The sequence below is a fragment of the Osmerus mordax genome, chromosome 3 (assembly GCF_038355195.1).
Source record: "Osmerus mordax isolate fOsmMor3 chromosome 3, fOsmMor3.pri, whole genome shotgun sequence".
Classification (NCBI taxonomy): Eukaryota; Metazoa; Chordata; class Actinopteri; order Osmeriformes; family Osmeridae; genus Osmerus; species Osmerus mordax.
Genome location: NC_090052.1, coordinates 2750820 through 2760418, shown reverse-complemented (window position 1 = coordinate 2760418; position 9599 = coordinate 2750820).

Here is a 9599-nt window from a genome sequence, read left to right as displayed (position 1 = left end):
GTCAGTGCAGTGTGTATGTGTGTGTGCATGTGTGTGTGTGTGTGTGTGTGTGTGTGTGTGTGCATGTGTGTGGTGTGCGCGTGTGCGTGTGTGTGTGTGTGTAGGATGGATCATTGGAGGAAGTTCAGCTCTGGAAGCATCCATCAACCAGACAAATCACAAAGGTATGGTTGGTCTCTCTCTCTCTCTCTCTCTCGTCTCTCTCTCCTCTCTCTCTCTCTCTCTCTCTCTCTCTCTCTCTCTCTCTCGTCTCTCTCTCTCTCTCTCTCCCTCTCCCCCCCCCCCCCTCTCTCTCTCATATATATATCTATATATACAGTACACCCTTACAGTACAACTGGCCCCAGCTTGGCCCCTCCAGTCGAAATGGTCTAGAAGCTCCCCTGCTTGTGACCCAGGTGCTGTGGTGAGCTGGCCTGGGTCTGTCCCTGGTGCCAGGAGGCGCGTGGCCCGCTGGCCCCCTCAGCCCTCAGGGGGAGAAGTGGAAGGAGGGGCAGGAGAGACCGTACAGTTACAGGAGGAGTGAGATTTGCCTCCAGGGGCTTATGGAAAAACACATGCAGGTATTTCACTCAGGCAGACGACGGGACGCCTCTCCGCTCCGCAGAGCAGATGTTTCCCCCCTCAGTCTCAGAAGCATCTGGAGCCCGGGAGAGGAGGACAGGAGGGGGTGTGTGTGTGTGTGTGTGTGTGTGTGTGTGTGTGTGTGTGTGTGTGCGCGTGTGCGCGTGTGCTTCGTGAGTGTGTTTGTTTGTGCGTAGCATGTCTATCGGAAGAAATGTTCATCATTCAATCAATCATTTGGCTTTGACGCGGTGATGAGGAAAGAGAGACGGAGGTAGGGACAATGTGTGGCCACTGCCGTAGAAGGGAATCAGCCAACCCATTCCATCCATCTACCTTGGGAAGTTCTCCAATGTGTTTTGTTGATTTCAACCAATGACGTTCTCACAATATTCCACCTGTCACACCTGTCCTGACCCCAGGGATCCACAATCTCCCACAGCCCCACACGTACCTGGAAGATCTCAAACAGAGACACGTCATCTCCCACAACCCGGCACCTTTCCTCTCACCTCCACCCTCTCTCTCACCCTCCACCCTCTCTCTCACTTTCACCCTCTCTCTCACCTCCACCCTTTCCTCTCACCTCCACCCTCTCTCTCACCTCCACCCTCTCTCTCACCTTCACCCTTTCCTCTCACCTCCACCCTCTCTCTCACCTCCACCCTCTCTCTCACCTCCACCCTTTCCTCTCACCCTTCACCCTCTCTCTCACCTCCATCCTTTCCTCTCACCTTCACCTTCTCTCTCACCTCCACCCTTTCCTCTCACCTTCACCCTCTCTCTCACCTCCACCCTCTCTCTCACCTCCACCCTTTCCTCTCACCTTCACCCTCTCTCTCACCTCCACCCTCTCTCTCACCTTCACCTCTCTCTCACTTTCACCCTCTCTCTCACCTCCACCCTTTCCTCTCACCTTCACCCTTTCCTCTCACCTCCACCCTTTCCTCTCACCTCCACCCTCTCTCTCACGTCTTCTCTGTTGTGGACTCCCCGGCCCTTTAACTGTTTAGCCCAAGTCTGGTCACAGGCAACCAACACACTAAACCCCAGAGGACTGAAGCCACATGCACTGTGTCACACAGGCATCACAGGCACTGTGTCAGATAGGCATCACAGGCACCACCCATGACGTTCAATGCGACTCAACCAAAACAGGGAAGTTATAGTCATGTAGATTATTGACGAATGTAATTGTGAGTGTTGCATTTCTTTGATTGTTTCTCTACTCGTCATCCTTGAACCCTTGAACCTTGAGCCACACTGGCCCGGTGGAGAGCTAGAAGGAGTGTTCTGCCATGTTGGTTGGTGAGTGTGAAAATGTCAAATATTCCTGTTCAGGACCACAACTCTAATCTTAAGTGTTTGGCTTGTGTGTGTAAGTCAGTGTGTGTATTTGTGTGGCGTATGCGTGTGTGTGAATGTGTATTTGTGTGTGTGCATGTGTGTGTGTGTGTGTAGAAAGACGGACCCCCTCCCCAGTCCAGTGGAAACAGCCCTTGGTGTGAACACGACCCCCCTCTCTAATTATGCTTCCAACGGTTGCTTAGGAAATAACAGGCCTGCGCCATGGTAACGCAACGTGCATAAAAAACGTACATTTTTGCCTCGTCTGTAATGTCACATATTTGCAGAAACAGGCCTGGCACAGCTGTCAGAAACAGACGCCATGAAGGGACCCTCTAAAGAATAGGGAGGAACTTCTCATTTGGCCAACAGACAAAAATATGCTTTGACAAGCTGAGGAATTTGCAAGTAGATGGTTGATGATCATCAGTTGCTGGTGTTGCTCGCTCCCATGTTGTTGTCGACATCCATCAGCACCGCAGACTCTTTCTCGACGCTCTTCTTCTCTGACCAGTTCTCGGGCAGCTACTTCCTGTCGGGGTGCGAAGGAGGGCAGTGGGCTGGGGAGCCGGACTCTGGTACTTCTCTCTATAACTTCCCCCTGGAAACAAGGACTGTCTTCCCACACGGGCCACAGGCCTGGACTCTGGTGCTGCTCTCTATAACTTCCTCCTGGAAACAAGGACTGTCTTCCCCACGCGGGCCACAGGCCTGACTGGCTGCCAGCACTCTGAGACAAAGGGAGGGAGGATGGAGGGGGGGGGGGGGAGAGGGGGAAAAAGGAGGGGGGGTGTAGAAAAGAGGGAGAGGGGTTGAGGGAGGATGGGGGTACAGTATGTTGGAGGAGGGGAGAAGAGGTGAGAGAGAGAGAGAGAGAGAGAGGGGTTGAAGGAGGGAGGATGGAGGTGAGGGAGAGAAGTTGAGGGAGGGAGGATAAAGGAGGGGGGGATGTAGAAGAGAGGGAGAGAGGTTGAGGGAGGGACAGCGAGGGAAGAAAAGAGGAGGTCATAGTCTAAAAACAAGAAAGAGGGAGCCGATAGAAATGTGGCAAATATATGTGCGAAGATAGGCTGAGATATAAAGAATGGCCCACTGGTAGACCAAAAGAGTCGAAGAATGAAAGAGAGGTCATGAGAAGAGGAAGACCAGACTGAAGTATTGCAGAGAAAGGAAAGGCAAACAGGAGGAGGGGTAGGAGGAAGAGAGAGAGGGGGGAGGGTAACGTAGTCGAAGGGTTCCTGCCGTTTCCTGAATGCCTGCTCCCCTGGTGTTTAGTTCTGGGTGAGTTTGGTCATGATTCACTCTGCAGAAACGGGAAACGCTGGTCTGTTATGTACATTTAGTGTTGTGTGGGGTTGCTTCGAGGACTCCAACCACTCCCTCCCTTCTCCTCTCTAAGCCTGTACAGCCCATTACCTCCGACTACTCAGCAGATTGCGGGATATCTGTTTCAAAACAAGCAAACAAAAAAGGATTTACTGTGCATCATGTAGTAAACCTAGTCACCTCCCACCTTGGGACAGAGGTTGACTTCATGCTTCTGTCCTTGACTCTTTCTCAGACGTGTCGCTTGGTCTCACTGCCTCTCTGTTCCTGTCTCTGTTTCTGCCTTTGTCTCTGACCCTGCCTCTGTCTGTTACTGCCTCTGTAACGGCCTCTGTCTGTAATTGCCCTCTCTCTGTTACTGCCTCTGTAACTGCCTCTGTCTGTAATTGCCTCTGTCTGTTACTGCCTCTGTCTCTGTCCCTGCCTCTGTCTGTGATTGCCTCTGTCTGTTACTGCCTCTGTCTCTGTCCCTGCCTCTCTGTTCCTGTCTCTGTGTCTGTAAACAGTTAATCCCTCCGGGAGTCTCACATCTACACGCGTCTGGCTTTGGGGTAAACGCTGGAACCAGCACTCTCCACCGCAGTCCAACCAGACCCAGTTTGTGATCACGGCCCTGACTGTCCTGGGACCAGCACTCTCCACCGCAGTCCAACCAGACCCAGTTTGTGATCACGGCCCTGACTGACCTGGGATCAGCACTCTCAGCACGAGCACACGTGGTGCATGTTGTGGGGGCGGACCTTTGGAGAGTCCCGCCTGGATCGGATGCATGCTGTCTCTGACTCACACAGGAAAATGGCACACACTCACAGACACACATGTATCACACACACACATGCATGAGCACGCAGACAGGCAGACAGACAGACAGACAGGCAGACAGACAGGCACAGAACACGTTCTGCGTGAGAGGTGAGAAGTGGGGAAGAAATATTTTTGCTAAAAGAACTACTGTTTATGATGTGTGGGGTAACAGTAGTATGTGTGTTATATTCTGATGTGTGGGTTATCTTTGTGTGGATTATCTGTTACGCGTTCAAATGGAAGTGAAATGAAACTTTTGACCACAGCTGTTCACTGGAAGAAATGGCAAGTAAAGGCAGCACAGGACAGAAAAAAGGAGAAAATCGTCTGTGGATAGGCTTAGTGTGAAGAGAGAGCTTGGGAAAGGGGGCCGGCTGTTAAGAGGTAGAGAGAGAGGAGGAAAAAGAGATAGTTAAGGAAGAGGTCTAGCGAGGTGGAGAGGGAGCGACGGAAGAAAAAACTCATGCTGTAGCTAGAGAAATAGGAGAGGGAGTGAGAGAGGGGAGAGAGAGAGAGACAGAGAGAGAGAGAGAGGGAGGGAAAGAGAGAGGGAAAGAGCGAGAGGCAGGGAAACAGAGAGAGCGATAGAGAGGGAGAGAGAGAGGGAAGAGAGAAAAACAGAGAGAGAGAGAGAGTTGGCGGAGGTGGGGAGAGTCTGAGGAGGAAAAGGACAAAGGAAAAAAGAGCAGGGTCCCAGACGAGAGTGCAGCTCACTGCAGAGTTGTGGGGCTGTGAGGGTGCAGCTCACTGCAGGGTTGTGGGGCTGTGAGGGTGCAGCTCACTGCAGGGTTGTGGGGCTGTGAGGGTGCAGCTCACTGCAGGGTTGTGGGGCTGTGAGGGTGCAGCTCACTGCAGGGTTGTGGGGCTGTGAGAGTGCAGCTCACTGCAGGTTGTGGGGCTGTGAGAGTGCAGCTCACTGCAGGGTTGTGGGGCTGTGAGAGTGCAGCTCACTGCAGGGTTGTGGGGCTGTGAGGGTGCAGCTCACTGCAGGGTTGTGGGGGCTGTGAGGGTGCAGCTCACTGCAGGGTTGTGGGGCTGTGAGAGGTGCAGCTCACTGCAGGGGTTGTGGGGGCTGTGAGGGTGCAGCTCACTGCAGGGTTGTGGGGCTGTGAGGGTGCAGCTCACTGCAGGGTTGTGGGGCTGTGAGGGTGCAGCTTACTGCAGGGTTGTGGGGTTTGACCCTGGTGTCATGAGGGGGGTTGAGCATGGCTGACTGATCCGACCCTCTGACCCTGTGTGTCACCTCCACAGCCGGATACAGACTGGCGTCGATCTGTCCATCAGTCCTTTAATCCACCAGTCTGTTCAGCCACCTACGTGTTACCAGTATCTATCTATCCAAGATTTTTACTTTTAGCCGATAAAGAATGGGAAAGTCCAGTGCATTCGATATGTTACGAAAACGACAGGAACACAAAAACGACCGTCGAAGAATAAAAAGGATCTCATCCAACATGTTGTTGTCCCTTGAATATAACACATCTGGGTTCAGATACAAAGGTTGGGAGAAATAAGCCACCGTTCGCCCTGGCCCAGTGCAGACGTGTCGCCACCCTGCACTGGGACGTGATGACATCACGGGGTGGTCTTCAATCTCCCATCTGTACAACACGACCACGGACAACCACTCTGCTGACGTCTCCTGGACCATATCTCTCCTCGTGGAGGTAACTCAGATGCATCAGTGAGTGTGTGAATGTGTGATTTTTCATAAACAGACGGTTAGAAATATGAGTGTATGTCCCAGCCGGGAGAAAGGCAGGGTCAGAACATGGGGGGAGGCTGCAGGGGCCAGGCTCCCATTGAAGGCCCTGCAAAGTGGTCAGAGGCAGTAAAGCACTGACCTCAATGGAAAAGAAAGCAAAGCCTCTCTCTCTCCCCTCTCTCTCTCCCTCTTCCCTCCCCTCCCTCTGCAGTTTAATTCAAGCAATATGTGCCTTCGGTAACTCTCCTCTGTAGAGAGGAAGAGAATGCTATTTTTCCTTTTCTGATCTTTTCCCTTTTTCGACATACTTTCTCCCTCTCTTTCTGTTTTTTCTCTTCATCCCAGCCTCCCCACGTCTTCTCTTTCCCTCCCTCCCTCCCTCCCTCCCTCCCTCCCTCCCTCCCTCCCTCCCTCCCTCCCTCCTCCTCCCTCCACGTCCTCCCTCTGCTTTGTCTTAAGGCAGGGTTGGGATTGTCTTCTGTGTTCACAACGTCACAACTGCCACGTCGGAACGCTCTCCTTTCGCATTCTCTCCCCTCTTCCAATCCCGCCATCCATTTCTCCATCCATGCCCAGAAATCTGCCAGAGAAAACAAACGGAATAAAATACAAAAAATCTACAGCCTCTAATTTACCAACCCAGTTTGAATTCAGATCCAACATCCTCGATGCTAGCTCGCTGTGTCTGCTTGCAGGTCGGGCTTTTAGCATTGAGCGTGTTCTGTGTTGTTTTGGCACATTTCTGGTGATTTATTGACAAAGTGTGCTGACCCATAGATCCTGGGGTCAGCCATCTTGCTCTCTGATGCTCACACTACGAGACACAGAGCTTATAGGAGACTTCTGCAGGAAGATGAGATCTTCCCCCAGCTCTCCTGTCTGGAGTGTTTTGGAAGCACAGTTGAAAGCTGGTTTTCTTCAGCTATTATAAAATACTTCTAAAATAATTAGGTGCAGAAAACTTTTAAGGCATGACGAGTTGTCTTTGTTCCATTCATTTTCTCACGTAATCTCATTCAAAAGCAGCTTTAAACTCTGTGTTCGTCGTGAGAGAGGAGGAGGGGATGGGTCGAAATGTCCTGGAGGGTGCTTATTCACACCATTTCCCCCTGCTTTTTCTGACTAGACTTATTTGAGGAAAGAGAGAAAGAATTAGAGAGGGGGGGAGAGAGAGCGGGGGCAGTGGCAATGACGGTGATAGTTCTTAAGAGAGCCTTTCTTGAATTTCTACGGTTTGTTCATGGAATTGGTCTTAGGTTAATTGACCTCTTGCTACATTTGCTACAAACGTAAGCAACAATTCTATTAAAGACTACTTGGGTTTCCAACTTTCTTTGTCTACTTTTAGTCAGAGATTATGCTAACAAGGAGGATGCTAATGATCCAGAACCTGAACATTTGAAAAGCTAAACATACATCAGGGAAAGAATTTCAGCAAAGCTCAATTATAGATCAACCCACAAATAATCTAAACACGTGATATTTCTTTTTAATTCCCAGTTCAGCACCAATTCTTGTGGAGGAAGAACTGTTTCTGACCAAAACTGTTCATGGGCTGTTGGGTCAGCTGACCTAACCGTAGTTAAGTTATCGTACACAGCCACAGGTGGTCCTAACAGCTAAGCCAGATATCCTCAATAGCTATGGTTTGGTTTACTTTCATGTAGGGGTAAGCCATGCCAAACTGATGTTTATTTGGGCATTCAATGTGGGTTGGTTTTGAATGCTTACCTGCAAAACCATAGCTTTGCTATGGGGTTTCGGTGGCATGACGTCTTTAACGGGTAAGGGATTGATGACAGCTGGACGAGATCATTTGGTTTCTACAAAGAGGCACGACAGGCCTCCAAACTGTATAGTAGTTTTTAACCAATGTGTAAAAAACGTTCAAATGTTTCTCATGGTCTCCACCTACATGAGACCTGGCCTCAACTAGTTTCATTACACAGTGGAGGCGGTCATCCCACAGTTAACAGGGCACTGTGATGCTGATGAGGAAGACACATGTCCCCCAGGGAAAGTCAACATGACCTCTAGGTGAGATGACATCCATACCATGACCTTGCTCAACCACACTGGAGAATGAAATACTTCAGTGCTCTGAACGACAGAAGTGCCAACTGCAGACACAGAGACTTGCAGTGTGTGTAAAGTGTAGGTCGGTGAGAGGTGTGTTGATCTTGTCTGATGAGGCTTGCTGCTTGACAAAACCCTACCACGTCTGCCAGTGACTGGACAACTGCACCTTTCCTCTCCAATAGTTGGACCCCCCTGAACGTTCACCTCTAACCTTTGACCTCACGTGTGCATGCAGCAAAGACAGAAAGGTGTGTAAGGGACTCTTTGATTGTTTACTTTTCTTTGGTGTTGGTCCCTTTTTACCCTGTTTGTTTGTGTGATAAATCAAACTTTTTAAAATTTAAACCAGATTGAAGTTATGCGGCTGTATTCTCCCTAGATAAATGAACCAAAGAGACTGTCGTGACACCCCCTTCAAACAACCCTTCCATATTCTCATGTCTGACGGCCTGCTGTACTAAACTCCATTCCCCATCAGGCCCTGCGCTCACATGTTCTGTATGGCAAGGTTGACATTCACACCGTCTCCCAGAGACATCAACACAGAAATGCAGCACTAAATGCTAACAGATGGTCGGACAATGCCGGCGCATTAAAACAGAGCGAGTTTGCTGCTGAAGTGTGTAGTTTTAAAACACCAACTAAGACCACAGGAGGTTGAATACGTTGTTTCAGTAACTCGATAAGCTGGTCATCCATTCACTTCAACATGTATTTTACATACATCTGACAGAAGAATCTAGAAGCCACACTTTAACAGATTCAGTTACAGAATTCCGCAAACTACCTTTTAACCACAGTCTCCTCCTACTACTGTATCAACTGTTATCATCTGTAATTATTTGATAAGACTTGTATCCCACCATATTTACCACAACATCTTGATAAAGGGTTACATACTATGTATATGGTTGCTTAATGTTCTGCTGTCTCCTGTGTTACTGTCAAAGCAGGCGAGCAGCCAAAGCAAACAAACGAGGAGTTAGCAAGGCTTCCAGACCCTCCCACAGCACTTGTCAGGGGGACGAGATAGAAATTGACATCTCATTGTGGCCTGGCCCTTGGTTCAGCCAGGCTTGGTTCAGCCAGGCTTGGTTCAGCCAGGCTTGGTTCAGCCAGGCTTGGTTCAGCCAGGCTTGGTTCAGCCAGGCTTGGTTCAGCCAGGCTTGGTTCAGTATTGTGTAGGAGGGATCTGGACTTAACAGCGTGACCATCAAGGAAAGTGTTTCCATCGTTACAGGGTTTTATGTGGTCCAGTGTTGTGATCAGAGAAACACTGGACCTCTAGTGAAACGTGAACCAGGCAGAAGAGGCGCTTTACCACACAGGAAATCAAGGACGGGTGTTGGTTACGAGATGCTGTTAACTTATCGCCCACCGTTAACCTCTGGAACTTTCACACGTGACACAAATAAACTCTCCACTCCAGCCAAACCATGGAGGCTGGATGTGATCTGAACAAGAAAATAACTTGGATTAATGGCTAAATGTCCCGATAAAATTGGTTTCTTTAATGAGGATATAGTTGACTTCTGTCAAAGCCCAGGCTCTTGGAAGTTCCCATGAAACGTCGACAGAGATTTCTCCCTCTTCAGGAAGCCCCATACAGCTCGTCATGTGAGAACTCCTCTCCCTACCCATGATGCTTTGCGAGGGTGTGTGCAAGGGAGATCTAGTTGGTTGCTGAGTGTGTGAGTGATGAAGAGGGAAACTGATGTTTACACAGTGCTGCTTGGAAGGTGCTGCGCTGCCTCTGCCTCCAGTAAGGGAGAGG